General features: G+C 49.5%; 1 protein-coding gene across 1 annotated transcript in view; it reads right to left on the bottom strand.

The window, feature by feature from the left end:
- Nucleotides 1-24304, bottom strand: part of PCGF2 (polycomb group ring finger 2) — an 80650-nt gene extending 56346 nt beyond the window's left edge. The window contains exon 1 of the mRNA XM_015814760.1: nucleotides 24177-24304. The gene's annotated coding sequence lies outside the window, so the exon portion shown is untranslated. The remainder of the gene's footprint in view (nucleotides 1-24176) is intronic.

Genomic DNA, 24304 nt, shown 5'->3' on the forward strand with positions numbered 1-24304 from the left:
ATTACGCTGGGCCCTTTCAGGGTCAATTCTTCCTGGTTGTTGTTGATAGCCATTCCAAATGGCTGGAGGTTGTGCCTGTGTCATCTACCACTGCTGCCAAGACCATTCAGGTGTTGAGAAACATTTTTGCTGCACATGGGTTGCCAGATGTTCTGGTGTCGGATAATGGTCCTCAATTTACTTCTACTGAGTTTCAGGGATTTCTACAAGCCAACATGATCCGCCACGCTGCTTTGGCTCCCTTCCATCCTTCCACCAACGGTCTGGCTGAACGGATGGTCCGCGTCGCCAAGGACGCCCTCAAGAAACTGACTTACGGAAATTGGCATCACAGGTTGGCTGACTTTCTTCTAGCCCATCGTACTACTCCGTGCACTGCCACGGGTAAGTGCCCGGCCGAACTCTGTTGGGGTCGTCGGCTCGTGATTAAATTGGACAGGCTGCATCCGGAGCGTGTAGCTTCGCAGGTGTCTCAGCCACACCCACCACGGGTCCTGCATGAAGGTGATCCTGTCTGGGCCAGGAATTACGGGCCTGGACACCTCTGGGTCCCAGCCATGGTCTGCAAGGTCTCGGGGCCTCTGTCCTACGAGGTGTCTTTGGAAGACGGCCGCGTTCTTCGCCGCCACATTGATCAACTACATGTGAGGCGGGACTCGCCTAGGGTTCCTCCTCAGTCTTCTCTAGGGGGGGAGGAGGAATGGGAAATGCATTCTGAGAATCAGGATCAGCAGCCAACAATGGCTGTGGAGGGCAACACGGGTACACAACACCCACGTTCCGCAAGTGCTCCAAGTAGGAATTCATGGGGCAGGGGTCAAACAGACACCCCCACACGCACTCCAGCCTGGGAGTCACACCGGAGGTATACTAACTATCCACGCTTCACCAACAATACTCCAGACACGGAGACTGATTGGGAGCATACTCAAAACTCACAACATACAAGAGAGCAGGCACAACAAGGCGGGGACATGTCCTTTTCAGCAATGGCTCACAGAAGGATGTCCCCACGTATTAGGGCTAACAGGGAGGTATCCTTGGACCCTATCACTACAGAAAGGAGCCAGGAAAATTACACACCTTCGGGGAACATTGAGATGAGTTCAGAGGGTTTGGAAAACTCCATAGGTGGTAGGTCAACCAGGTATAGTGAACAGCAGAGTCCTGACTTCACGAGCCTAAGAAACGGGCAGGATAGGCAGGCAGAAGTCACGAGACAGCCACAAGGTAATTCACCTAGCGTGGAAAGCAACCGGGAAAAAACTACAAGTTCCCCAGGTCCGAGAAGGTCGCTACGGGTAAAAGGCCCTCCCAAATACCTTGCAGATTACGTAAGGTGAGCAAGTATACAGCAACTTGAACTAGAGGTTCAGACTGGTTGACTTGTGGAAACGGGGTTGGGGCACATTGGTTCTCTGAACGACAGAACGGCCCCATATCTCACACACACCGAAAAAATTATTGTAACAGTTAGTAACACACACTTTACAATGGTGGCGTCCATGTTGGGCGCAGTATTATTTTATCTAGGGGGAGGGGTGTTGTGTCCTGAGCCTGCAGAAGCAGGCTCGGGACATTGCAAGAGTCCCGGGCATTTTCAAAAGCTGCTCGGGACCAGACTGAGCGGTGCCGGCCTTGCGCGCATGCGTAAGGCGGGAAAAGACCGCCTTGTGATTGGTTGGAATTGCCCGGGGATCAGAGGGTATAAATAGAGGCCTGCGTGCCTCTGCTCGGTTCGTTCGTAGATTGTAGTCAGAGAATAAAGACATGTTGGAAATGCATTGCTTCAAGCGCCATTATTCTCCGGACTTAACAGAGATGACCTCTATTTTTTTTTAAAAAGAATAGTAAAATTCATAAAAAAGCTTTCTCACTTTATTTTTATGTGCTGATCACTGAAGTAGGATCTGATCTATATACTCCATTTGCAAAAGTTGGTTTCATCACACAAAATTTCTGTCTAGAAAAGGCTCTTCCCCATTTCAAAAGTGAATACAAGGATGCTTGTGTACAGTGAAATATACCAGATTTTCACACCAAGTATTGGTGCACTCAAGGCAACCTAAATCTACTGAATGTTTTTCTTAATAATAGTTTCACAATGAATATAGCCTGTTACAACATAACTGCCAAACAATTTAGCAATTATTTTAAAAATAATTTTGATTTAAATTATATTGAAAAAACAATTAAGCAATTATCTACTGTGTAATATTGAAGAAAGCAGTATACCGACTTTGTTTCCATGACTATTTTTAAAAGTTCAATTTATTAATGCTGTACTCAGAGATACACTGTCTAAAGATCTAGGTAAACTAATAGGGATCAAACTCTGCCACAGACACATGGAGTAGAGTTGGGATGATTGGATGATGACAATGCATAGAAAATTATCTGGCCAGTTACCTTAATAATACATAACGTGCATCATATATAAAAGCTTATACATTGGGCTTCCCCTTCCCCTATCAAGTATGTTACTATAAATACACTACACCAAACATGAAACCAGATGTCATAATTCTAGATTAATAAAAGTTTATTTCTGAGACCTGTGGAAACCTGCAGATTTTCATAGAGTGCCACCAATTTACATAGTTTAATCTTCAGCTGCTAGTTCTGAGGAATGGCAAACTGCCAATCAAAGCATTCAAGCAAATTGAAAATGCTGCTAAACACACACATTTAAGCACTTTTTCCGTTTTATGTCAGATCTGCCTCTGTATCCTTAATGACAAAGAAGCTCTTCAGTTAACCTTTGCCATTTTGTAGAGACATCTGTTTCTAAATGGTTTTCACATAAGATAGCAACATAACACTCACCCTTTTAAAAATGAAGTCTTAGACCGCCATTTGCACATTTGTATGTCAAACACAGAAACAGTCACACAACCTGCCCCTGCCTAAGGGTCTGAATTCAGAACTATACATATTTTCCTCCTAAGAGCTGTTCGTTGGGAAGAACAGCTTCAGTTCTCCCTGTATTTTTCATCCATTTATTTATTCTATTTACAAGAATGAAAATAAGGATTTGTGAAGTAAAACATCACTTTTCACATAAACAGCAGGAGGGAAATATTCCATTGTAATGATTTTCAAGACTCAGGTTAGCAAAAACTGAATCTAAATCCAAACTTGTCATTTGTATGAAAGCAAATTTCTCCATCCTGGAGCTCTCTCTTTGTGCTAGGAGGGAGGGAGAGAATTCTGAGAACTATCTCAGTGGTGGCGAACCTTTTAGAGACCGAGTGCCCAAACTGCAATCCAAAACCCACTTATGTATCGCTGGGTGCGCATGGCCCGCTGGGTGGGCGTGGCCCACTGGGTGGGTATGCTACTGTGGTCATGGCAGACTGTGTGGGCGTGGCCAGGGTGGGCGTGGCCAGCTCAATGTTGCTCCTGGGGAAGGATGCCTGTGGGGGCCGGGCAGGGTTTCGGGGAGATCCAGGGGGTCTCTGGTGGGTGGGGCAGTGGGCAGGAGGGCGTCTTGCTCAGCTGATAGCTTGGGGGGAGGGTGCAGCTACACCCCCTCCCAAATGCTGCCATCTCACAAAAGCAGGATGAAAACTCCAAAAAGCGACAAGGAAAAAAAGTTAAAACAGAATAGTTTTCTTCTTGGGTGGGGCATGGGGGGAGGCTCCTGAGCCCCACAGCTCTTCCGAGGGGGGGAGGAGGAGAGTGGGGAGGGGCTGTGCTGGGATCGGGGCTCCTTGTGCCTTCCGTTGCCTGCCTGCGCTCTTCTGCCGCAGATGCCGTGGCTCCGCTTGCCTGGCAGGGCGGGGGGAGGGTGCTCGCGCATGAGGACACACATGGGGCTGCTGCTTCACTTTACATGCCGTGCCGGGACTGGGCTGGACTGGGCGGCTTCTTGCGGCTTCTTCCTCAGGCGGAGAAGCTGGGTGTTTTCAAAAGAGAGGGAGAATATGGTATGTTTTTCTTTTCCTTCCGTCCTCTTTTTGTTCTGAGAAATTCACTCTTCATTTGGTACAATTAAATGCAGGATAGTATAAATTCTATAATCACCTCTGTCTGCTGTCATCTCTCTCTCTCTCTCTCTCTCTCTCTCTCTCTCTTTCTTTCTCCATCCATCCACCTACCTACCTACCTACCTACCTCAAACATACTTGAACATAAGAGGAGACACTAGAAGCCACAACCCTTTCTGGCTTGCTCAGGCAGCTTTACTGTTTCCATAGTAACCTCTATACTTGGCAAGGAGCCAGAATATTATTACAACTTGCCAAGGTAGAAAAAAAAATCTGGGTGGGTAAAGAAGGAGGAATGAGGACAAACAGCTAAACCTTTGCAGTGTCTTCGGGGGTTAGCAAATTGATTTGAGATCTGCACATTTTCTGAGGCTGGATGATTCAATCATAATAGTGCCAAATGAAAACAAAGAAAGCCCCCTATTTAAGAATACATATTGTGTGGGTTTCCAATCAGTATCTTCCAGGAAACACCCATGGAGGTTGATTTATTATTTTGTTGATGCAAAAAAAAAGCTCTTGGAAAAAGTAATGATGGAGAACACCCATAGGGAGGAAGCAAATCTCAAAGGCAGGATTATTAGAAAAGAAAACAAATTCAGAGAAGTGTAACCCTATTAAGATAGGGAAGAAGCATTTGGATTTGTTTTGACAGGAAAATTTCCACATATTGTCAAGCTGCCTTCCAATTTTTCAATCAAAAAAGCTTTTGCTTTAAAAAAAAATCAAACACATTAAAAAAATTAAAACATCGGCCCAGTGTCTTCTCTGAGATTATTGGTTATTGATTTCTTTCAACTGTCAAGGTAGGTATTAGCCTAAATGTACATTCTCTTTTGGAAGAACTGATTTCTTCACTAGCAACTAACGATAATCCAACTACATAAAAGGTACATAAAAGATTAGTCCCCCCCCTCCACCCCAACAAGTATAAACAGTTAAGTATCTTAACATCTACTTCAGTTTAAAAAAAACCCACTTTTCTTTCCATATCTCATCCTTTTTCAATAATTAAAACTGCAAAAACTAATCTTTCAGTCCTAATTAGCAGAAATAGTACATGGAGTCCTTGACTTACGATGACAATTGAGCTCAAATTTTTGTTGTTAAGAATTTGTTAATTGAGTTTTGCCCCATTTTACGACCTTTCTTGCCACAGCTGTTAAGTGAATCACTGCAGTTGTTAATAACATGTTTGTTAAATGAATCTGGCTTCCCCGCTGACTTTGCTTGTCAGAAAGTCGCAAAAGAGGATGACATGACTTTGCGACATAGCAACAGTCATAAATATGAAGCAGTTGCCAAGAATCGGAATTTTGATCACATGATCATAAGGAAGCTGCAATGGTTGTAACTGTGAAAAATGGTCATAAGTCACTTTTTTCAGTGCCTTTGTAACTTTGAACAGTCATTAAATGAACTGCTGTAAGTTGAGGACTATCTTTTAGTCGTCACCGAAAAAATTCCAAACTTAGTGCTTTCCTAAGAAATAAAGCCAAAGAAATCCTTCCCCAATTATAAACAGATCATTAAAGCCTCATCATTTTCTCTTTTTCCAGTTTTCTTTTTTGTTATATTTTCCATAGTATGTAATCTTTAATAAAATTATTGCAGAAAAGCATTTTTTAAAAAACTAACATTATATCACTTCAATAAGGGCTAGTGCTGTAAGTCTCTAGTGAGGCTCTAGAGAATGGGAAAAGTCGAAGGTCCATTTCATGAATGGACACCCCTTAAATGGGGCGTTGTCTTACCTGAATGCCTTTTCTCAGCACGGAGATGGAGAATCCACCAATGGGGTTAGCTCTGTCTTCCTGCCCATTAAACCAAGTCAGCCAAACTTGCCACGCCTGTCCTGGGCTAGGACACACCCAGTTTTGACAAGGGCGAAAGCAGCTGACAACAGTCCGACGTGTTGGCTCCCAGACCCCTAGTACAGCCTAACTGACCCTAAGGGTGGGAGTGGATTCTCCATCTCTGTGCTGAGAAAAGGCGTTCAGGTAAGACAACACTCCTATCCAGCACAGGAGATGGAGAATCCACCAATGGGACATACCAAAGCCTCACTGTCCCAATGGGAGGGAAAAAGGGGAGGCCGGAGCCACGTCCCCAGAAGCCACCTGCTGAAGGATCTTCCTTCCAAAGGATGCGTCCACAGATGCAAATCGGTCTATCTTATAATGCCATACAAATGGGGAAGGTGAAGACCATGTTGCAGCCCTGCAAACCTCCTCGATGGAAGCCTGTATGGCCCATGCCGCAGAGGCCGCAGCACTGCGAGTGGAATGTGCCGTGAAATGACATGGCACTGGCAGTGCATGTGACCGGTATGCCTCCACAATGCAAGCCTTGATCCACCTGCCTATAGTTGAGGCGGACACCCTCTGTCCGCTAGAGGCATGGTGAAAGGAAACGAGGGCTTCAGACTTGCGGAAGGGTGCCGTTCGCTTGATATAATAGCGTAACACCCTGCGAACGTCCAGTGTGTGCCACTGCCATTCCAAGGCATGGGACAGATTAGAGCAAAAATCCGGCAAAACGATCTCTTGGGCCCTATGAAAAAGGATGTTGACCTTAGGAATGAAGGTAGGGTCCAATCGGAGGACCACCGGTTTTAGTTAAAGGTGAAGAGGTCCTCCCTGACCGACAATGCCACGAGCTCAGAGATGCGCCTGGCTGACGTGATAGCGACCAGGAAGGTAACCTTGAGAGACAAGGACCTCAGAGTACAAGTTCTGATAGGCTCAAACGGCGATTTGGTGAAGGCCCGTAGGACCGTGGCAATTCCCAGGAAGAATACCTATGTACCATGGGTGGTTTTGTGTTGGTGGCGCCCTTGAGAAAGAAGCGTATCCTGGGATGCTGGGCCAAGGGAGCCGAATTGGCGCAGGTAAGTAAGGTGGACAGGGCCGCAACCTGCCTGCGGATGGAATTAGGCGCTAGACCCATCGAGGCCCTCGAGCAAGTATTCCAGGATGCTCAGAATTGTCATGTCCGAGACATCTAGTTGCCGCCTCTCACATCAATTGCAAAAATTCCTCCATGTGGAGTCATAGATGCGATTTGTCGCCAACCTTCGGGAGGCCTGAATCATGGAAATCACTCTTATCAAGTATGATTCCCGGGTTAAGATCTGGTGTTCAAGTGCCAGGTGGCTAACTGCAGCCACTGGGGTTCTGGGTGTTGTAGGACTCCCTGGCTGAGAGACACGCGACCCGGGGGGATCCTCCATGGAGGAGATCTGGAAAGATTCACCAGGTTGGCGAACCACGGCCTTCGTGGCCAATATGGGGCCACGAGTATAACCTCCACCCGTTCCTGCAGCATCTTGCGGATGGCCACCGGAATCAGAGGGAGAGGGGGAAACGCGTAAATCAGACCTCCCCCCAGCCATAGGCCTCGGAGAGCATCCGCTCTCTCCGCCCCTGGAGATGGGAACCGGGAGAAGAATCTTGGGAGTTGGGAATTCATCGGAGAAGCGAACAAGTCTACAACTGGTTGTCCGAACCTCTGCAATATCTCCGCGAAGAGGTCCGGGTGCAGGCGCCATTCGGAATGGTCCACAGTTGTCCTGCTTAAAAAGTCCGCTTGCCAGTTTGCCTCCCCTGAGATGTGTTTGGCCCTGAGGGAGGACAGGTTGGTCTCTGCCCAGGAGCCCAATGCCTGGGCCTCGGCCATGAGGGACCTGGATCAGGTACCCACTTGCCGGTTCACATGGGCCTTTGCCACCACGTTGTCCGTAAGGACTAGCACATGTTGCCTCGCAATCCTGTTGCGGAAGTGGTGGAGAGCCAGGTGTATGGCTGCAAGCTCCAACCAATTGATATTGTGTTTCAGGTCTGCTTGGGACCATTGTCCCTAAGGCAACTGAGACTGAAGGTGCGTTCCCCAGCCAAACAGACTGGCATCTGTTGTATGTGTGAGCCGGGCAGTTTCCTTGAAGGAGGACCCACTGACTACTGCTGGCAAGGACCACCACCGAAGAGATTGCAGGGTCTGAGGGGGAACCCTTACCTGTTGGTTGGAGGAACTGGTGCCCAACCTTTGGAAGAGGAGGAGGAACCACTGGAGGTTCCTGGAATGCAGTCTGGCCCAAGACACAATCGCGATGCACGAGACCATCTTTCCCAAGAGCTGAGAAAGCAGGGGAAGTGGCACTACGCGTTTCCTGCGTATCCTGAGGACCAGGGTCTGGATGCTGTCCCGACGTTCCTATGACAGATATACCTGGCAACTGAGTGTGTCTATGATGGCGCCCAGGTGTAAAAGTCGGGTAGAGTGAACAGTCTGACTTTTCTGAAAGTTCACCGAGAACCCGTGATCCTGAAGGACCTTGATCGATGTCAGGTCCGACCAGGCAGCTTGCAGGGAGGACGACTGGATGAGAATGTCATCCAGATAACACTGGATGTGCACCGGTACCAATCGAAGGTGTGCGGCCAGCACCACCAGGACTTTGGTAAACACCCTTGGAGCTGATGAAAGGCTGAATGGAAGGGCCCTGTATTGGTAGTGATGGCCCGCGTAACAGAACCTGAGGAACTGCCGGTGGTCGGGGAGGATGGGAATGTGGAGATACGCTTCCGTGAGGTCTATGGATGTCAGGAAATCTCCGTTCCTTACGCTGCCCAAGATGGACTGAAGAGTTTGCATCTTGAATTTTCGGTATGTAATATGGGAATTCAGATCTTTGAGGTCTAAAATCGCCCTCCATCCTCCTGAGGCTTTGGGAACCACGAAGAGGATGGAGTAAAATCCCCGCCCCTGTTGACCGGCCAGCACAGGTTCTATGGCCCTTATCTCCAAAAGATGTCGAATGGCCTCCCGCATGAGGCCGCTTTTGACAGGGTTCCTTGATTGGGGGCAAGGAATAAAGCACCCTGGGGGGCTGGACATGAATTCCAGGGACAGACCGTATCGAATGGTCTGACAGACCTAGGAATCTGTGGTGGTGGCTTCCCACTGGTAGGCAAAGAGCACCAGTCTGCCACCTATGGAGGGGCAGCTCGAGAGTCACTTGGATCTTCTACAAGGACGACCCTCCCTCAAAAGGGCTGCTTGCTCTGGAATTGTTGTCTGGGTCTGGGGCCAGTCCTGTCGGACGGACGATCCTGTCTGGCCATGAAGGGGCAGGGAGGCTGAGTGGAGCCCAAGCCCGTCAGCTTGCCAATGTTTGAGCCACAGCATCCTTCGTGCTGAGACGTTGGATGTTATGGTCCTAGATGAGAACCTGGCCGCATGTAGCGTCGCATCTGAGACATACTCTGATTCTGCAATGAGCTTGCTCAGGTCTTGTTGGGTACGTACCTCCTCCGGGGGAAGCCTGGCTTGTAGTTGGCCAAGCCAGAGTAGAGAGGTCCTGGCAAAGAAGGATACGCAAGTGGTGGCTCTTACCGCCCATGCCGCCGCCTGGTGAGTCCTGTGGAAGGCCAGTTCCCATCTCCTGTCCTCAGCCTTTAGCACCTCTGCCATGTCCCCCGACACTGTAGATGAGGACAAGAGAGGACCAAAGGATTCATCCACCGTTGTCACCTCAAGGTCCTCCGCCAGGTCTGGCGCTGCGCTGAACAGTTTCCTGTCCGTTCCCCCAGGGGGGAAAGGTGCCAGGTGATACCCATTGCTTCCGGATCGTGTTCCGAAAGAGTGCCGGACAAGGGACGTGGTGCTGAGTCACGACGGGCTCGAAGAACACCGGATTCAGATCTGATCTGGGCGGCGGGTCTGGCTGCGGGATCTGATCAGGACCTATGTTGGCTGTCGCACTGGCCCTGAGAAGCAGTGGCAAGAAGAGGGCTGGGTTGAATATCTCTCCAAATGGTGGAGAGTCTGGGGAAGAGTCTTCCTCCTCCCACCATGACATGTCAGGTTGGTCATCCTCCGTAGGAAATGAGGCCCTGCTATGAGAGGACCAGGATGGTGAGGAGGGACCCTGGTACTTGGGTGCACCCGACTGAAAGGATGGGGGTATGGAAGCCACGGACTCAGGTTTGGGCATGTGGTAAGACCTGCAGCAAGTGCCCGGTCAACCGCCTGAGTGATCAGGGTTTGGAGGAGGGCCCTTGTGCTCAGCCGCTCTGAGCCCGGCCGCTGTGGGGGTAAAGGTGGCCTCTGGAATCGAATGTGGGACCCGCGGTGACAATGATGGTTGGTGGATCGCTTGAACTTGATCCACCCCAGAAGAAGGAAGGTTTGCAGTGGGACTCCCCTCCGGGAACCAGATCCCTTGGGTAGAAGATGAGGGCCCCAAAGGGAGATCAAAGGCTGCGTCCTCTATCTGCTCTGCCTTTGCCCTGGCCTGCTTCTGCGCTTTGTAGAATTCCTTCTCCAATGCCTGGTGCCTTCTGCTAGCCTGTTTCTCTGCCAATTTGGAAGGCTACCTTCCAGAAATGGTCTTGGCCTTGGCTTTGATCTTGCCTGCCGCCTCCTGTTTGGAAGATTTCTGCCTTTTATGGCTAGTGGATGGGGAGGCGGTGTTCTTAGGTTGAGACACTGTGGAGTCCTCCATCCTGAGGTGAGCTATCTCAGGGGTACTGAGAGGGAACTCTGGCAGGGGATCAGTTGGTGGGCTAGGCTGAGCAGGTGGAGCAGGGGATTGCCACAGTAATATTTTGTGTCGCCCTGCTCCCCTGGCCACCCAACCGGTAAAGAAGTGGACTGCTTGTCTCCTTTTTTGGGGTCCGGTCATATCTATGGCCGCGGCAAACCTGCTTGCACGTACAGCTCCTGGTACAATGAGGTGGCAGCACGCTTGCCTGGCGGGTTGGATCTAGCCCGCTAAGTGGTGGCCAGGTCAATGAATTGCACCAGTGCAGATCACATAGGCTGTCTTGCAACCCAGCGGCTATGGCTCGCCACATGCTCAAATGGAGACAGCACAGGGCACTGGTAATGATGCAGGCCGGGCCTGGTAAACGTGCCAGAATGGCCGCCGCGTTGAGTGAACCGGGCAACCGGCGGCCAATATTTGTGAGGATGGGGATGAGGAAGAGATAATAGGCTGAAACGATTCCAGCTGCAAAGATGGGCCGCGGCCAAAGATGGCGGCCGCCCGATTGTCCTGCGAGGGGGAGAACTGATGATAATGGGCTCCGCGGCAACGCGGAAACCCTCCCCTCCTTTGAAAGGGAACTCCGGGCCCAAGAGCGGAGGCCTCAGAACCCCCACTGGGGATTTGCTCGGCTGTCGCGGCTCGTCCCAGCAGCCAAAATGGCAACTGGAGCAATTCGACCTGAAAAGATGGCGGCCGTTCTAGCCACCAGGAAAGGGGGCCGTCTGAGGCCTCCACGATCCTGAAGCGACCGCTGGAATTTGGAAGGCTTCCTTTGAAAAAGATGGCTCTTCAATCCTTTGGCAAATGGCCAAGAGAGGGAAGCTGAATTGAGGCCTCCACAGCCGGAATTCCCCCCCCCCGGGAGGTCCAAAAAGATGGCGGCCACTGATCTGGCGGGAAAGGGAGCCGTCTGAGGCCTCCATGATCCCGCAGCGGCCGCTACCGAAAAAAGATTTCTCGTTGCTGCAAACGGCGAGAATGGAGAAAGGAGAAGCTGATTGAGGCCTCCGCAGTCGGAATCTCACCCCCCGGGAGGTTAGAATGGCCTCAGACTGTAGCGCTGATCCCAGCGCTGCAGGATGCGAAAGGAGGCTCGATGGGGGCAGAATGGAAGCCTCCGTTCCTGCCAAGAGCACAGGGAAAAATTCCTACTTTCCAACAGTCATTCAGAACAGCGCTGATCCCAGCGCTGCTGAAAATGACTGTGGATTTCGAAGGAGAATTCACCAATAGGATATCTATACAACCTGCTGGGAGCCAAGCTTGTCACATCTTGTAGAGCTGGAGACCAAGTCAAGACTGGGTGTGTCCTAGCCCAGGACAGGCGTGGCAAGTTTGGCTGACTTGGTCTAATGGGCAGGAAGACAGAGCTAACCCCATTGGTGGATTCTCCATCTCCTGTGCTGGAGAAGTATAACTTATTAGCTTCATCCCCACAGTAGCCTTGGAAGCCCAAACTCCAAGATCATTTCATTTCTGATCATTTGCTGTCAATATTTTCATTCCCATGCATTTCTTATAGAGGATCATAATATTGTCCCTTGCATGGCTACTTCAAGTAAAGGGTGGAGAAACAGAAGCAGGGGGAAAGAGAAAGAGTTTGCATATTCTATCTCTTTTGAGTTTGGGTATTTTATTTATTATTATTATTTATTGAATTTATATACCGCTCAGGATGTCATGACCAAAAAAACCCAAAAGCCAAAAACAGACACTGATCCTTTGGAAAATCCACCATTTTTCAAAAAAGAAGCTTTACAATAGGAAGAAGAGAAAGGTGATCTTTCCAGTAGAAGAAACCAAAAGTCTATTATGCCATTACTCCCATTCTTTTCTTTTTCTCATTTTCTTTAGAACAATGTTTTTCAACCTCAAGAGCATAGTTGCTGGAGAATTCTCAGGGTTGAAGTTCACACTTCTTAAAGTTGCCAAGTTGAGAAATTCTGCTTTGAAGAATAAAGTCCTGGTTAAGGAGAACTAAGTGGGGAGAAATAAAGAACTGTGACTAATTTAAAGGAGAGAAAATTAAAGTAAATCTGTCTACTTTTATCTGGCTTTATTTACCGTATCTCCGTGGTGGTGAACCTATGGCACCCATGCCACAGGTGGCACGCGGAGCCGTTCCTGTGGGCATGCACGCCATCGCCCCAGAGGGCTGAAGGTACCGGTAGGAAGCCTCCGGATACCTCTGCTACTCGGATCAGCCGTGGGGGGGTGCAAAATCGCTCTGCAGCCCTAGATTCACATGGCAGAGGCCTTTTCCAGGCCTCCGGAGCCCGCAAAATTGCCCTGCGGCCATGGATAGGAGCTCCAGAGGCTTGGAAAATGTCTCTGCTGCCTGGATCAGCCGTGGGGGGGGGGGGCAAAATCATTCTGCAGCCCTAGATCCACGTGGCAGAGGCCTTTTCCAGGCCTCCAGAGCCCAGATTGGGCCCCTGGCGCGACGCAAAATCACCCCACAGCCATGGATGTGGATCTAGGGCTGCGAGCAATTTTGCAGGGGCCCCCATGGCCAATCCGGGTGGCAGAGGCATTTTCCAAGCCGCTGGGGCACCGCAAAATCGCCCTGCGATCATGGATGCGAGCTCTGGAGGCTTGGAAAATGCCTCTGCCGCCGGATCGGCCATGGGGGGGCACGAAATTGTTCTGCAGCCCCAGATCCGCGTGGCAGAGGCCTTTTCCAGGCCTCTGGAGCCTGGATCAGGTTGATGGTGCGACACAAAATCGCCCCGCGGCCATAGATGCGAGCTCCAGAGGCTTGAAAAATGCAGCAGCGGCAGGGCAATCCGTGCCGGGGGGAGGTGGCGGCGGCAGGGCAATCCGTGCAGGGGGAATGGCGGCAGCAGGGCGATTTGTGCCCGGAACCCCCGGACTGCCACCGGGTAGCGGCGAGGAGACGGCCCGGCTTGCCCTCGTCACTGCTGTCCATCTGGGCTCTGCGGTCCAGTGCCCCCTCTCCTCCCACAGCTCATAAGGCCGGGGTCACGGCTGGAGTGCAGGCATGGCCAGAGCCGCTTTGCCCTCCGGCTGTCTCTTCCTGGCCATGCGGCGGACCTGGCAGCAACACCTGCCCCTTTAAGGGGAGCGGTCGCAAGGGAGGCGCCCACTGCAGGACTGGAGCCTCGCCTGCCCACCCACTCTTCCTCCCAACTGGGTGCTCCTCGCAGCTTCTTCCCCCGCAGACATTGGGAGCGCCCACCCCACCTACTGCTCGTCCTGGGGCAGCTGCTGCTGTCCCGCACTCTCCAGCCCATCGCCGGCCAGCTGGATGCGCTAAGCTCAGGCCTCAAGCAGATGGAGGCCGAAGGGAGCGAGAGCCATGGCTGCCTGGCTCCTCCACTGAGGATGCATGCGGGGAGAGGTGCCACCCAGCTCAGTAAGCCACCGTCCGCCCGCAGAAGGAGCAGAAGGATGGAGGAGGAGGGCTGGCCAGGGATGGGCGTAGGGCTGCCCACTGGGGAAATCTGACCAGCCCCAGCCTGCAGGGGGTGAGAGGCCAATGGAGCCCAAAGGGAGGCATCCCGGCATGCCTGGCAATGGGCTGGAGAGTGCGGGACAGCGGCAGGTGGGGTGGGCATCCCGATGTTCACGGGGAAAGAAGCCGCAAGGAGGCTCTGTGCCCAGTCCAGCCCAGTCCCGGCATAGCACGGCAAGCGAAGCAGCAGCCCTATGTGCGTCCCCGTGCGCGAGCGCGCCCCCGCCCTACCAGGCAAGCGGAGCCGCGGCATCTGCGGCAGAAGAGCGCAGGCAGACAGCAGAAGGCACAAGGAGCCCCGATCCCAGCACAGCCCCTCCCCACTCTCCTCCTCCCCCCCTCGGAAGAGCTGTGGGGCTCAGGAGCCTCCCCCCATGCCCCCCACCTGCTGAGCAAGACATCCTCCTGCCCACTGCCCCACTCGCCAGAGCAACATTGAGCTGGGCATGCCCACCCTGGCCACGCCCACCCAGTCTTCCATGACCACCATAGCCATGCCCACCCAGCAGGCCACGCCCTCCCGGCACCTGGCGATACGTAAGTGGGTTTTGGGTTGCAGTTTGGGCACTTGGTCTCTAAAAGGTTCACCACCACTGCCCTATCTTATCTCTATCTAAAAGAGAAAAATTCAAAAGCATCTCTTTCTTGGCCTGGTAAGCAATGTTGAATCATGTGCTGAACCATGTGACACCCAGAATTCCATGGAAGATATGCTCCCTGGATTTTGAACACATTCTGTAAGTTAACCCATCTTGGTTCAAAAATTGTTGGCCTATGAGACAATGTTTCAGCCAGCTAAAGATTACAGACATGTGAGTTTTAGTAGTATATAGATAGATGGTGATATTTGGAGGCAGAGCTTTATGTCCTGCATCCCAGTGTTTGGGATACATGGACTACAAATGCTCATTTATCTGCATGTTTTTAGCCAGCATATTATGCAAACCTAATCCAGATTGTTATTGGATGGTTCAGTCTGTTAAATATGTTTGTATTTTAACAAGGCCTTATAATTTTTTTTAAAAAAATCCTCAAAACATGAAATGATTTAAACTAAAGTTTTCATCAGTTGCTGGGAGTTGTAGCCCTAGGCAATAAACTAATGAAAATTGCTATAAAGAACCTTCCTTTATCAACCAAGGAATAACATACAGAAAAGTATGCAGGAAAAATTGAAAGTTTTGACCAAGTAAGGGATAGAGGAACAGCATAGATAGATAAAAATAGGAAGGTGTTTCACGAAAACTTTGTTGGAAATTATAAGAATCACTTTCCCTCCCATAAATGCATAAATCAGAAATTAAAGATTTCCTACATCCTCAACCTGCCAATTTTATATAGTTTTCAAATATATTTCAACCAACCCAGACCCAACTTTGAGGCCACAGTTAAAAAGATCAAACAACTTTCCCCTCTAGACATAGCAATGACCTTGAAGGAGGAGACCATTATCTCCCAAGTTCTTTCTTGCAGGAAAGTCCCACTCAGCAGCCCCATTGATTTCCCTTTACTGTTTACTTCTAAATAAACATGCCTAAAATTATCCTGCCTCTAAACCTGGTGGACACATATTTTGCCTAATAAAGAGGACTGAAAGAAGCTTCGGATTGTGACCATCACCTTTAGCATTTGTCAGTCACAAATTGTGTCTTTAAAGAACAGAATCACAGCCATAGACTGACCTCCCAACCAGGCAAAGAAAGCCAGGATACATTTCTTTCTTCCTAGTAGATCCCTAATTAGGCAGGAAAAAAAACCAGGCCAGGGATCTGAGCGCAATACACACTATACTTATGGGGCAATTTAATGCAAGTCTACTCAGAGGCAAGTGGCTCTTTGATCTAAAAGCAGTCTCCAAAGAGGCATGGATAGGAAGGCAGTCTGAAACCACAGAAAAGAACAGCTCTCTTTTTGTATCTTTTAAGCACAGTTTGAAAATATGCTTTAAGGATTAAATATTTTAGACTTTGCCAGATGATGAAATGAATATGGGTACTGTACTGCAATCATTCCCCCCTTGAATCACTGATCCGCCGCCGCCACGTGCAGGAAAACAAAAGAAGTTTGTGTGTGTGGGGGGGGAAGTCAATCAATAAATTCCAACTTCTCACGAAAAAAAAAAATCTCGGGAAGTTGGAATTGATTGACCTTCACCACCCTCCCTCCCCGAGCCTCCAGTGCTCCATCTGCCGCTTTGTTCGTCCTGGCCACCCCCCCACCTCGACACCCTTCCTGCCGCCACCCAGCACAGCTGCCCTGGGGCTGCAGGGGCTGGCCTGGCATGGGAAGGACACGTGCACCGTCCGCCCGCTTCACCACCCTCCCTCCCTGAGCCCCCAGTGCTCCACCTGCCACCTCGGCGCCCTTCCTGCACTTGGAGCCTCCAGGAACTGCAGGGATCCATGTGCACCCTTTTTGCACCATTGTTTTTGGTGCCACATCTGTGTGCACATTTGCCTCGCTATTTTTGGCGGCGCTTTGGGGAGATGGTCTATCCCCATTCGCAGCATGGCTGCCTCTCAGGAGGGCAGCGTCAGCTGCCAATGTAGCGGTGGGAAGACGGAAAGCAATCCCACCCACCAGATCAGCCTGGCAGGGGTGGGGTGGGAAACTGAGCGAAAAGCAGCGCTCAGAGCCTCCAGGAGCTCCAAGGATCCAGGTGTGCCCTTTGCAGTTCTCCTACAAAGCGTAGCCTCTCCCTGTAAGCAATCCAGCTCACCCAGGATCAGGTTGGCCATCGCGGCAGAGCTGGAGGGCGGGGACGGGTCACGCCTCCCTTGACGGCCAACCTGACCCAAGGCGAGTCAGATTGCTTCCACTGTGAGGAGCCTGGCGTAAGGTTACCTGAAGCTGATCCTAACTGCGGTCTGCTGCAGCCGAACAATTTAGTCGAGCTGCAAAATTGAACTCGTAGCGGCAGCACTGGCAGCAGGCAAGGCGGGGGAAGGCACGCGATCCAGCCTGCCAAAAATACTACGGTGGGATGGAGTGGGTGGGGTTAAGTAAGGCTTACTTTTTGGTATAGGGCTTATATTAGCCCAAATCCCAAAAAATAAGTTAGGTCTTATTTTATGGCTAGGTTGTATTTTCGGGAAAACATGGTATAAGCAATCATCTACCTTCTACACAGTCAGAAGAAGAAAAAGGCTAGCTTAACATCAGAAATAACAACATCCTGGGCTCAAAACAAAACAAAGGGGAGAATGTTTCAGTTTTCAGGAACTGACTCTAAGAATAATAAAGGCAGCTTTCTTTGCAAAACAACTACACTAGAATTCATATGGAAATTCAACCCCATTTTTTGTGGATTAAACCAAATTTGAAGTTTCTTATCACACAAGATGTACTCAGGATACAAGAATACCTGTTCTGATATCTTACTACTGCTTGTTTAAAGTCACTCTGGGTAATTTTTACCAATTCTCCTTTTCTTTTACTATAAGACCTGGTCTTATTTATTTTTTTTCCTCCAAAAGAGGTCTTATTTTGGGGGGAATGTCTTACCTTAGGATCACTGCAGCCAGGCCTCCCACACCCTGACACCTGTTGCGCCACTACTTGAGTTCTTCAGCGGCCGCTTGCCACCACTTGTGGCCAGACACCACATGGCTCATTGTGCCGTTGCCACTGCTCATGGCAGGAAGCCATTGCTGCCGCTCATGGCAGGAAGCCAGGCCATTGCCGCTGCTTCGCAGGATGCTGCACGGCTCTTGGGCCATTGCCGCTGCTTGCAGCAGGAGGCCATGCAGTGCTTCAGGCAATGGCCCAACGTGCCACACGGCGTCCTGCCACAAACGACGGTAATGCCGTGAAGCAGCATGTGGCCTCCTGCCACGAGCAGCGGCAATGGCACAAAGCATCATGTGGTTTCCTGCCATGAGTGGTGGCACTGGTGTGATGAGCCACAAGGCACAACAATTGTCGGGGCACGGGAGGCCTGGCTGCAGTGGTCCTACCAGTAAGATAAGCGGGTGCGAGGCACATGGGGCAGTTCCAACCCCCCACACCCTAGCTTGATTTTTAGGCATGCATCTCGCCCAAAACTAGGGCTTATTTTTGAGGTAGAGCTTATATTAGGCCCACCTACAGAAATCAAGCTAGCGCTTACTTTCAGGAAAACATGGCAATACCAAGCTTTCCAAATTAGACATCCTGGTTTTATGAAAAGATTGTAAGTCACCAAAGGTACATTAAGAGACAATATTTTCAGGTTGCCACAATATTTTTCCTTTACCTCTTACTAACATCCTGAGACTTTTTCCCAACCTAAGTTATCTGAAGACAGATTATGATTACTCTAACAAGCCAGCAAGATCAGTAATGTGCATGGGTGATGTGGGTGATGTGCATGGTAGTTCTACAATCTGAAGGCCTTGGATTGGAGAAGGTTTGTATCTACCTAGCCATAGCCAGCTTCTCAAGAAAATGGGCAACTGAAGCTAACCCAGCATGCAGCTCATTGGTAGTGCTTTACTTTCTTGGGTTGGAGTTATTTTCATTGTTCAATTTGTTTCTCCCACCATACCTGCCAAACCCTTATTCTCATCTATAAATTACAAATATAATTGTTTCAGAAACTGCCTCAAAAGGCCTTCTTAAATATGCAGCCAAATCCAGTGCCATTTACTTGCAAATAAATGCACCTTGGGGTTTTTTTCTTCCATTTACACTGGGTTTTTTTCCCTAAAGAAAATAAGGAAGTTGTTGTTGCTGTTTCCCTACCTAATCTTTTTATTCAGGGATAAACCCTCAGGGGGCAATTTGGAGTAGGGAATGAAGAGATCTCAGTGTGGTAATGAAAAAAAATGTAACTTGTGAACTCTCAAGCTTCCTCCTTCTGTTATATATTCAAGATGGACAGTATTTAATATTTATTTGCTATGTATATGTAGGGGCATGGCTCTATACATATGTTGTACATAGTATGTTTTAGGTGTGTGTCATATATGTTTTCACTTTGAGAGCGGCAACTAAATTTCATTTAGTGCCATTGTGCCCACAGTAAAAAAAATGACAATAATCTTATCTTATCTTACCTTACCCCTGTGGCCTGGAAGTTAGAAGCACCTCCCTTGTCTTTTCCAATATGAGGCAAGCTTTCTTCATCTCGTTTTCAAAATGGCTGGAGACAGAGCTCTCTATCAAGTTATAGAAGGCTACCCGCGGGAAAGGATGGGCTCCAGAAATCCATTCATGCCTTCTGAAGTTACCTACTTCTTTTGTTGTTGGGTTTTAACTGAAACTGAGTAGTTAGGACCTAAGCTGTGGGATGCTCTGAACTGAGGGAAGTAGTGTCAAGATGCTGCAATCACCAGGCTGAATATGTTTGGGGTATCTCTTGAGTTATGTATGCTTCCCTTGCTCAAACATGCACATTTTTTCAAGTTGGACTAAACAATGTACATCCTCTTTCACAACCGAATGTGGGATGCAGAGAGGGTTTTTTTCCCCACCTTCCAGGAAAAAATGTTTTGTTAGAACAGAATTTAGTGTAGAAAGTTGTAAATGCCACCGAGAATTTGCAGAGTTTGCATCACTTTCAGCACTTAAAAAGCGAAAAGGTCTGTCCCTGTTGAAAGGCAGAAAAGTTCTTTCCCAGTACAATATTATTGACAAGTAAGAAAAATGATGGTGCTTCACAGTTCCCAGTTGTAGGTCATCAGGGTCCACAGTTTCCATTCGCTTTTTTTTTTTTTTTAACATTATTCAGCCCCGGGCAGAGAGAAAGTGTTTGCCAAGATGATGCATATTCTCTCACACACACAAACACACACTTCCCCATATACACCTCTCCGCAAGAGGAAAAGGGACGCCATCTTTGCACTGCACTCGTTTTCTAAGAGTCAGTTGAATTAAAAGTAATTCATGGGATTTATATCCCAGGCAACCAGTGATAGCGATTCCGAATTTAAATAGTATTGCCCTCTGCCCTAAACCACCTGGAAAGCTGCCGGATTGAAAGGCGAAGTTCAGCTCCTCAAAATCAACAAATATACGACCCGCTCCCGTCCCCTGGGAGCGAAAGTTTAACAGGGTGGCACGAGGGGGAGGGACCATCTGGGCTGGTTCAGGGCCAAGGGGACGCTGCAGAAAAGTTTGCGCTCTCCAAACGTTTGGTCTCCTTCCTCTCCGATCGTCACCGGAAAGGTGGAAGCGGCAATCTAGCCAGTCAGAAGATTCCCAGCTGCGCTCTGATAGTGTGAACGTTATTCAAAGAAGGGGAGAGGCCTCAGGCCGCTGAGCCGCCTCTGCTGGGAATTCCATTTGGTTGAAAAATCACGGTTTATTTCCTCCAGCGGGGAAAAGAGGATTTGGAAAAGAGGCTGCGACTGGTTTTCTTGGGGGGCGGAGGGAAGGGAGGGACAGAGGGAGGGGTGGGGGAGAGAGAGAGAGAGAGAGAGAGAGTGCCGGAGTTACTTACCAGAGTTCCAATTCTTGGGCTCAGTGGGCGTCTCCTTGTAGAATTGTGTGCCTCACGCTGACACAGACACACCCGGCGCCGAGAGATGGGGGCCTGACGCCGAAATGTCCCTCTCCAAGAGGCTGGCGGATCCCTCTTTCTCGGGTAGCCGCTCCCCAGGGACTTGCAGCCGAAAGGCGATCAGCGGAAACCCTTTGAGGAGAAGGAGCAGCAGTTCTTTCTCCCCGAGTGGGATCCATTGCCTGACCCCCACGAGTACCGCCTTCCTTCCGCAACTCTGGTAAGCTTCCCATGCTAAATAATGTGATGCCCACCCTCCCCTATTTCTAGAGGTGCCCATCTCCTATTGACTATTTCTCCCAGCCAAGGGGGAGGGTAGAATCCGGTCAGGCAACGCGTCGGCGGACGGTTGACCAGCGGCTGGGATCAGTCCCATCTAGCTGGGCCGCAGAGCTAGCTGTATTGGCGCGAGAAGACTAAATGTTGGAGCGCGTCCAGCTTTGGCCGGTGAAGCGACATCTGCTCTGATTGATCCTCCCGTTCATCACTGTGTGGACGGACTCTCGGTATTGAAGCCCCTCATTCAGAGCACATCGGACTGCTATCTTTTCCGCAATGTGTGCATTGCGCCATCTGAGAAATCAATCACACGCCGCAGAGACGCCGCGACTATGTCAGCCGCTACCTAATTTACTCTCCTGGAAGAACTCAATCCGGCCTTCCCGAATCTGGTGCCTTCCAATAGCCACGCAATCTTGGATTCATGAACGAAGTAGCCCAACACATCTGGAAGATACCAGATTGGAGAAAGCTGCTTTAAACAGCCTATTCTTTCCTGGAGGGTGCGCATGGTGAGTGGGCTTGACAGCGTCACTTCCTTAATAAAATGTTCCCCAAACCCTAAACACTTGTTCACCTCCCTGACCATACCGTAGATCTCCTTTTTGGACGTGATGGGAGGGATAGTTCAAGTATCTGTAGTGCCTCGTTGGGAAAGGGTTCACTGAGACTTTTCCTCTCACCCCAGAACTGAGTATAGTAAGACTTAACTTTTCTCCAGATCTAGAACTACCTCTTTCTCCATCTCCCCCAAACCATTATACAAGGCAAACACCACTTGTTACAGTTGGGGGGGGGGAGGTAGCTGAGTCCATTCATGTTCACGGATTGATCTTGTGGTGGAAGGGACAGGGGGAACAGAGCAGGAGAAGAGGCACCCTCCAAAACAAACAAATGAATACATAATCTATCAATGTGGAGCATTGGCTCCAACTACTTTTCTCCCTCAGCTTTCATTCAAGGAGGTTCAGGGGTGGAATTCAATCCAAGATATGAGGAAAGTCCCAAGAAACATATACTTTACCTTAAAGCAATAAGAGCTGCAACAAAACTGGGATGGGACTGTTAAACAAACCTGTTCTTCAAAGCTGAAAAGAAGATAGACTCGAGAAAATATTGGAGGAATGGTAACAAAGACATACAAGAACATAGGTTCATCTTCATTAAGCACAGAATTTTGGACTGTGATTTATTTGTGTCAGTGGGGAATTTCGGATGCTTTTTTAATTTCTGGAGAAATTAAATTTAATTTCTACAGAGAAGGATTTCTAAAAAGTCTTTCTAGAGAATTCTTCCTTCGAAATTTAAGGCAAAAGACCAGAGACAAAACCAAAATGTTTTCCCTCAAAAGTTAAAAGGGAGCCAATTTGTTCTTTCCAAGCACCCCAGACTCCTTTCCTCCAAATTAAGGTGAATAACTGAATGATGTTATGGGCACGTAATTCCTTGTTTAATTTAAACTTTAAATTACCCCCGACATTTCAAAGAAAACGTAAAAGATGGTTACCATTATTCTCTCCATAGATATAAAATATGGGCACCTATGCACCCTTTCAATGCAAGAAATACGGTTCCTTTCTTGAATACTAGAAAACAAGACCTATTTCTACTCCTTAAGTTAACTTGTTGCAACAAACAAAATATCCGTTTTCCATATTAAAGCAGAAATTACCACTTTAGCAAAAAAGAAAATAAAAAGCATCGGAATCCAGGAAAATGAATTTTGTGAGGAAGAATGGACAACTAACGTTCAGGAAGATTGATTATTTCTGTTCCCATCTCCGTTAATGTTCTGTTTCTCCACCCGGAATTTCCCTGTGGTGGGATTTATCAGGACTCACACCCATTTCTGGCCTTGAGAGAGAGCGCGGTCATAGTCCAAACAACGTCTGGAGAGAACGGGGGAGGGAAGGACCGCAGCGCACAGAGACCGGACCCACATTAAATAGTCGGCGCCCTTGAAAAATTCCCACTAGCCCCTCCCCGCTTAAGCCAGGTCTGTTTCATTCCTTCCAGCCGACCTTCCAGGCAGGGACGCGGAGGGGCTTCTCTCTCCCAGTCCCTACTTTGCATCCTACCGGGACCTTCAGCCGGCAAACCTCGCGACAGTAAAGGCCAACCTTTACTCTGCTTTCTCCCGCTTCTTTCACGCCTCTTCCCCATAAAATCCCCGGGAAGTTTCTTTCATCCCCCACCACCACCACCACCACCTCCGAAAAGGGTGTTCCCACGTGATTTAGGAATGACAGACACACACCCCTTTCTCGCTCCAAGATTCTCGCTTCTAGATTTTCCAGATCAGACTTTTTAACCCGCTGCAACCCGAGGTGAAAGAAAGACAGGCAGGCAGGCATATCACAAAATCTTTCTGCTTCAATGCAAAGCGAAATATTACATTCTTCCTTCTCCCTCCCTTCCCCAATTTTCTCGACGTAATGCGCCATATTGTGGCTGTAGCCCAGCTCCCGTTTATCAGATCCAACGCACCCTGGCAATTCCAAGCGCTGTGGACTACACGCTTCCCCAGCTATCGAAGTGGCTTAGGATTATGGATATTGTAGTCCGAGTGGTCTGGAAGACACGAGTTTTGGAAACCCGTCTCTTAAAAAGAGTTGACTACATTTCCCCTTATCCCCCCTCCTCGCAAATACACGCGCGCGCGCGCGCACACACACACACACACAGACGTCACTCGGGCCTAGGACAAAATGCGCGCATACTAGCTGACCAAGCACCCGACATTTGGATCTCGCAAGTTGCCCCTCTCTTCTTGCGGGAGAGGAGAGATCCCCGGCCGAGCCTTTGATTCCAGCTTGCCGACTGCAGGCTGCTGCCTGTCAAGGCTTAGTCTCAGTCTTTCTAGCCCCCGCTCCACATTCCGTTCTGTAGCAAGCGGGCTCAGTTCCCGCCGTTCCAGCTGTTGGCGAAAAGGCCTATCGAGTTCAAAGGCCCTGAAAGCCCCCGGCTGCTGCCGAAAGGCACCAGCGAAAGAGAACCGGAGCTGCAGCCCTGCGCCCTAGCTGCAAAGCCAGGCGGGGGAGGCGGCGAGGGGATGGGGCTCCTATGATTCCAAGATCAGGAAATCCGAAGAGGCTACTTTGGAAAATCATCCGCAGCATCCCTCTCAGCAGTGAATAACACCCCCCCCGCCGCCGCCCACTTACAACCACCACCACAACAAAGAAAGCCGAGAAGGGCTAACAAATTTCGAGAGAGAGATCGGCCATTTTGAAAGGAATACCAAGAAGTGAGGAGAGGGAAAGGAAGAAAACGGCGAACAGGAGCAACGGAGTGACAAAGAGAGAGGAGAAGGGGAAGTGGAAGGGCACCGCCCGGGGCCAGCGAGAGCTCTCCCGGGTGAAAGGAGGATTGGTTTGGAAGCGGAAAGTGTTCAAGCCCTACCTGATCCCGGATCCTTTCTAGGGGCGCACCGAAGCAGCAAAATATGGGACGGAAGAAAGGAGAGAGAGTGGGGAAAAAGGACACCCCTCGTCTCGTTTATACTGCTCAAGCTGCAATTTAAATATATA

This window comes from Protobothrops mucrosquamatus, unplaced genomic scaffold (genome assembly GCF_001527695.2).
Source record: "Protobothrops mucrosquamatus isolate PMUCROS unplaced genomic scaffold, P.Mucros_1.0 scaffold283, whole genome shotgun sequence".
NCBI classification, from domain to species: domain Eukaryota; kingdom Metazoa; phylum Chordata; class Lepidosauria; order Squamata; family Viperidae; genus Protobothrops; species Protobothrops mucrosquamatus.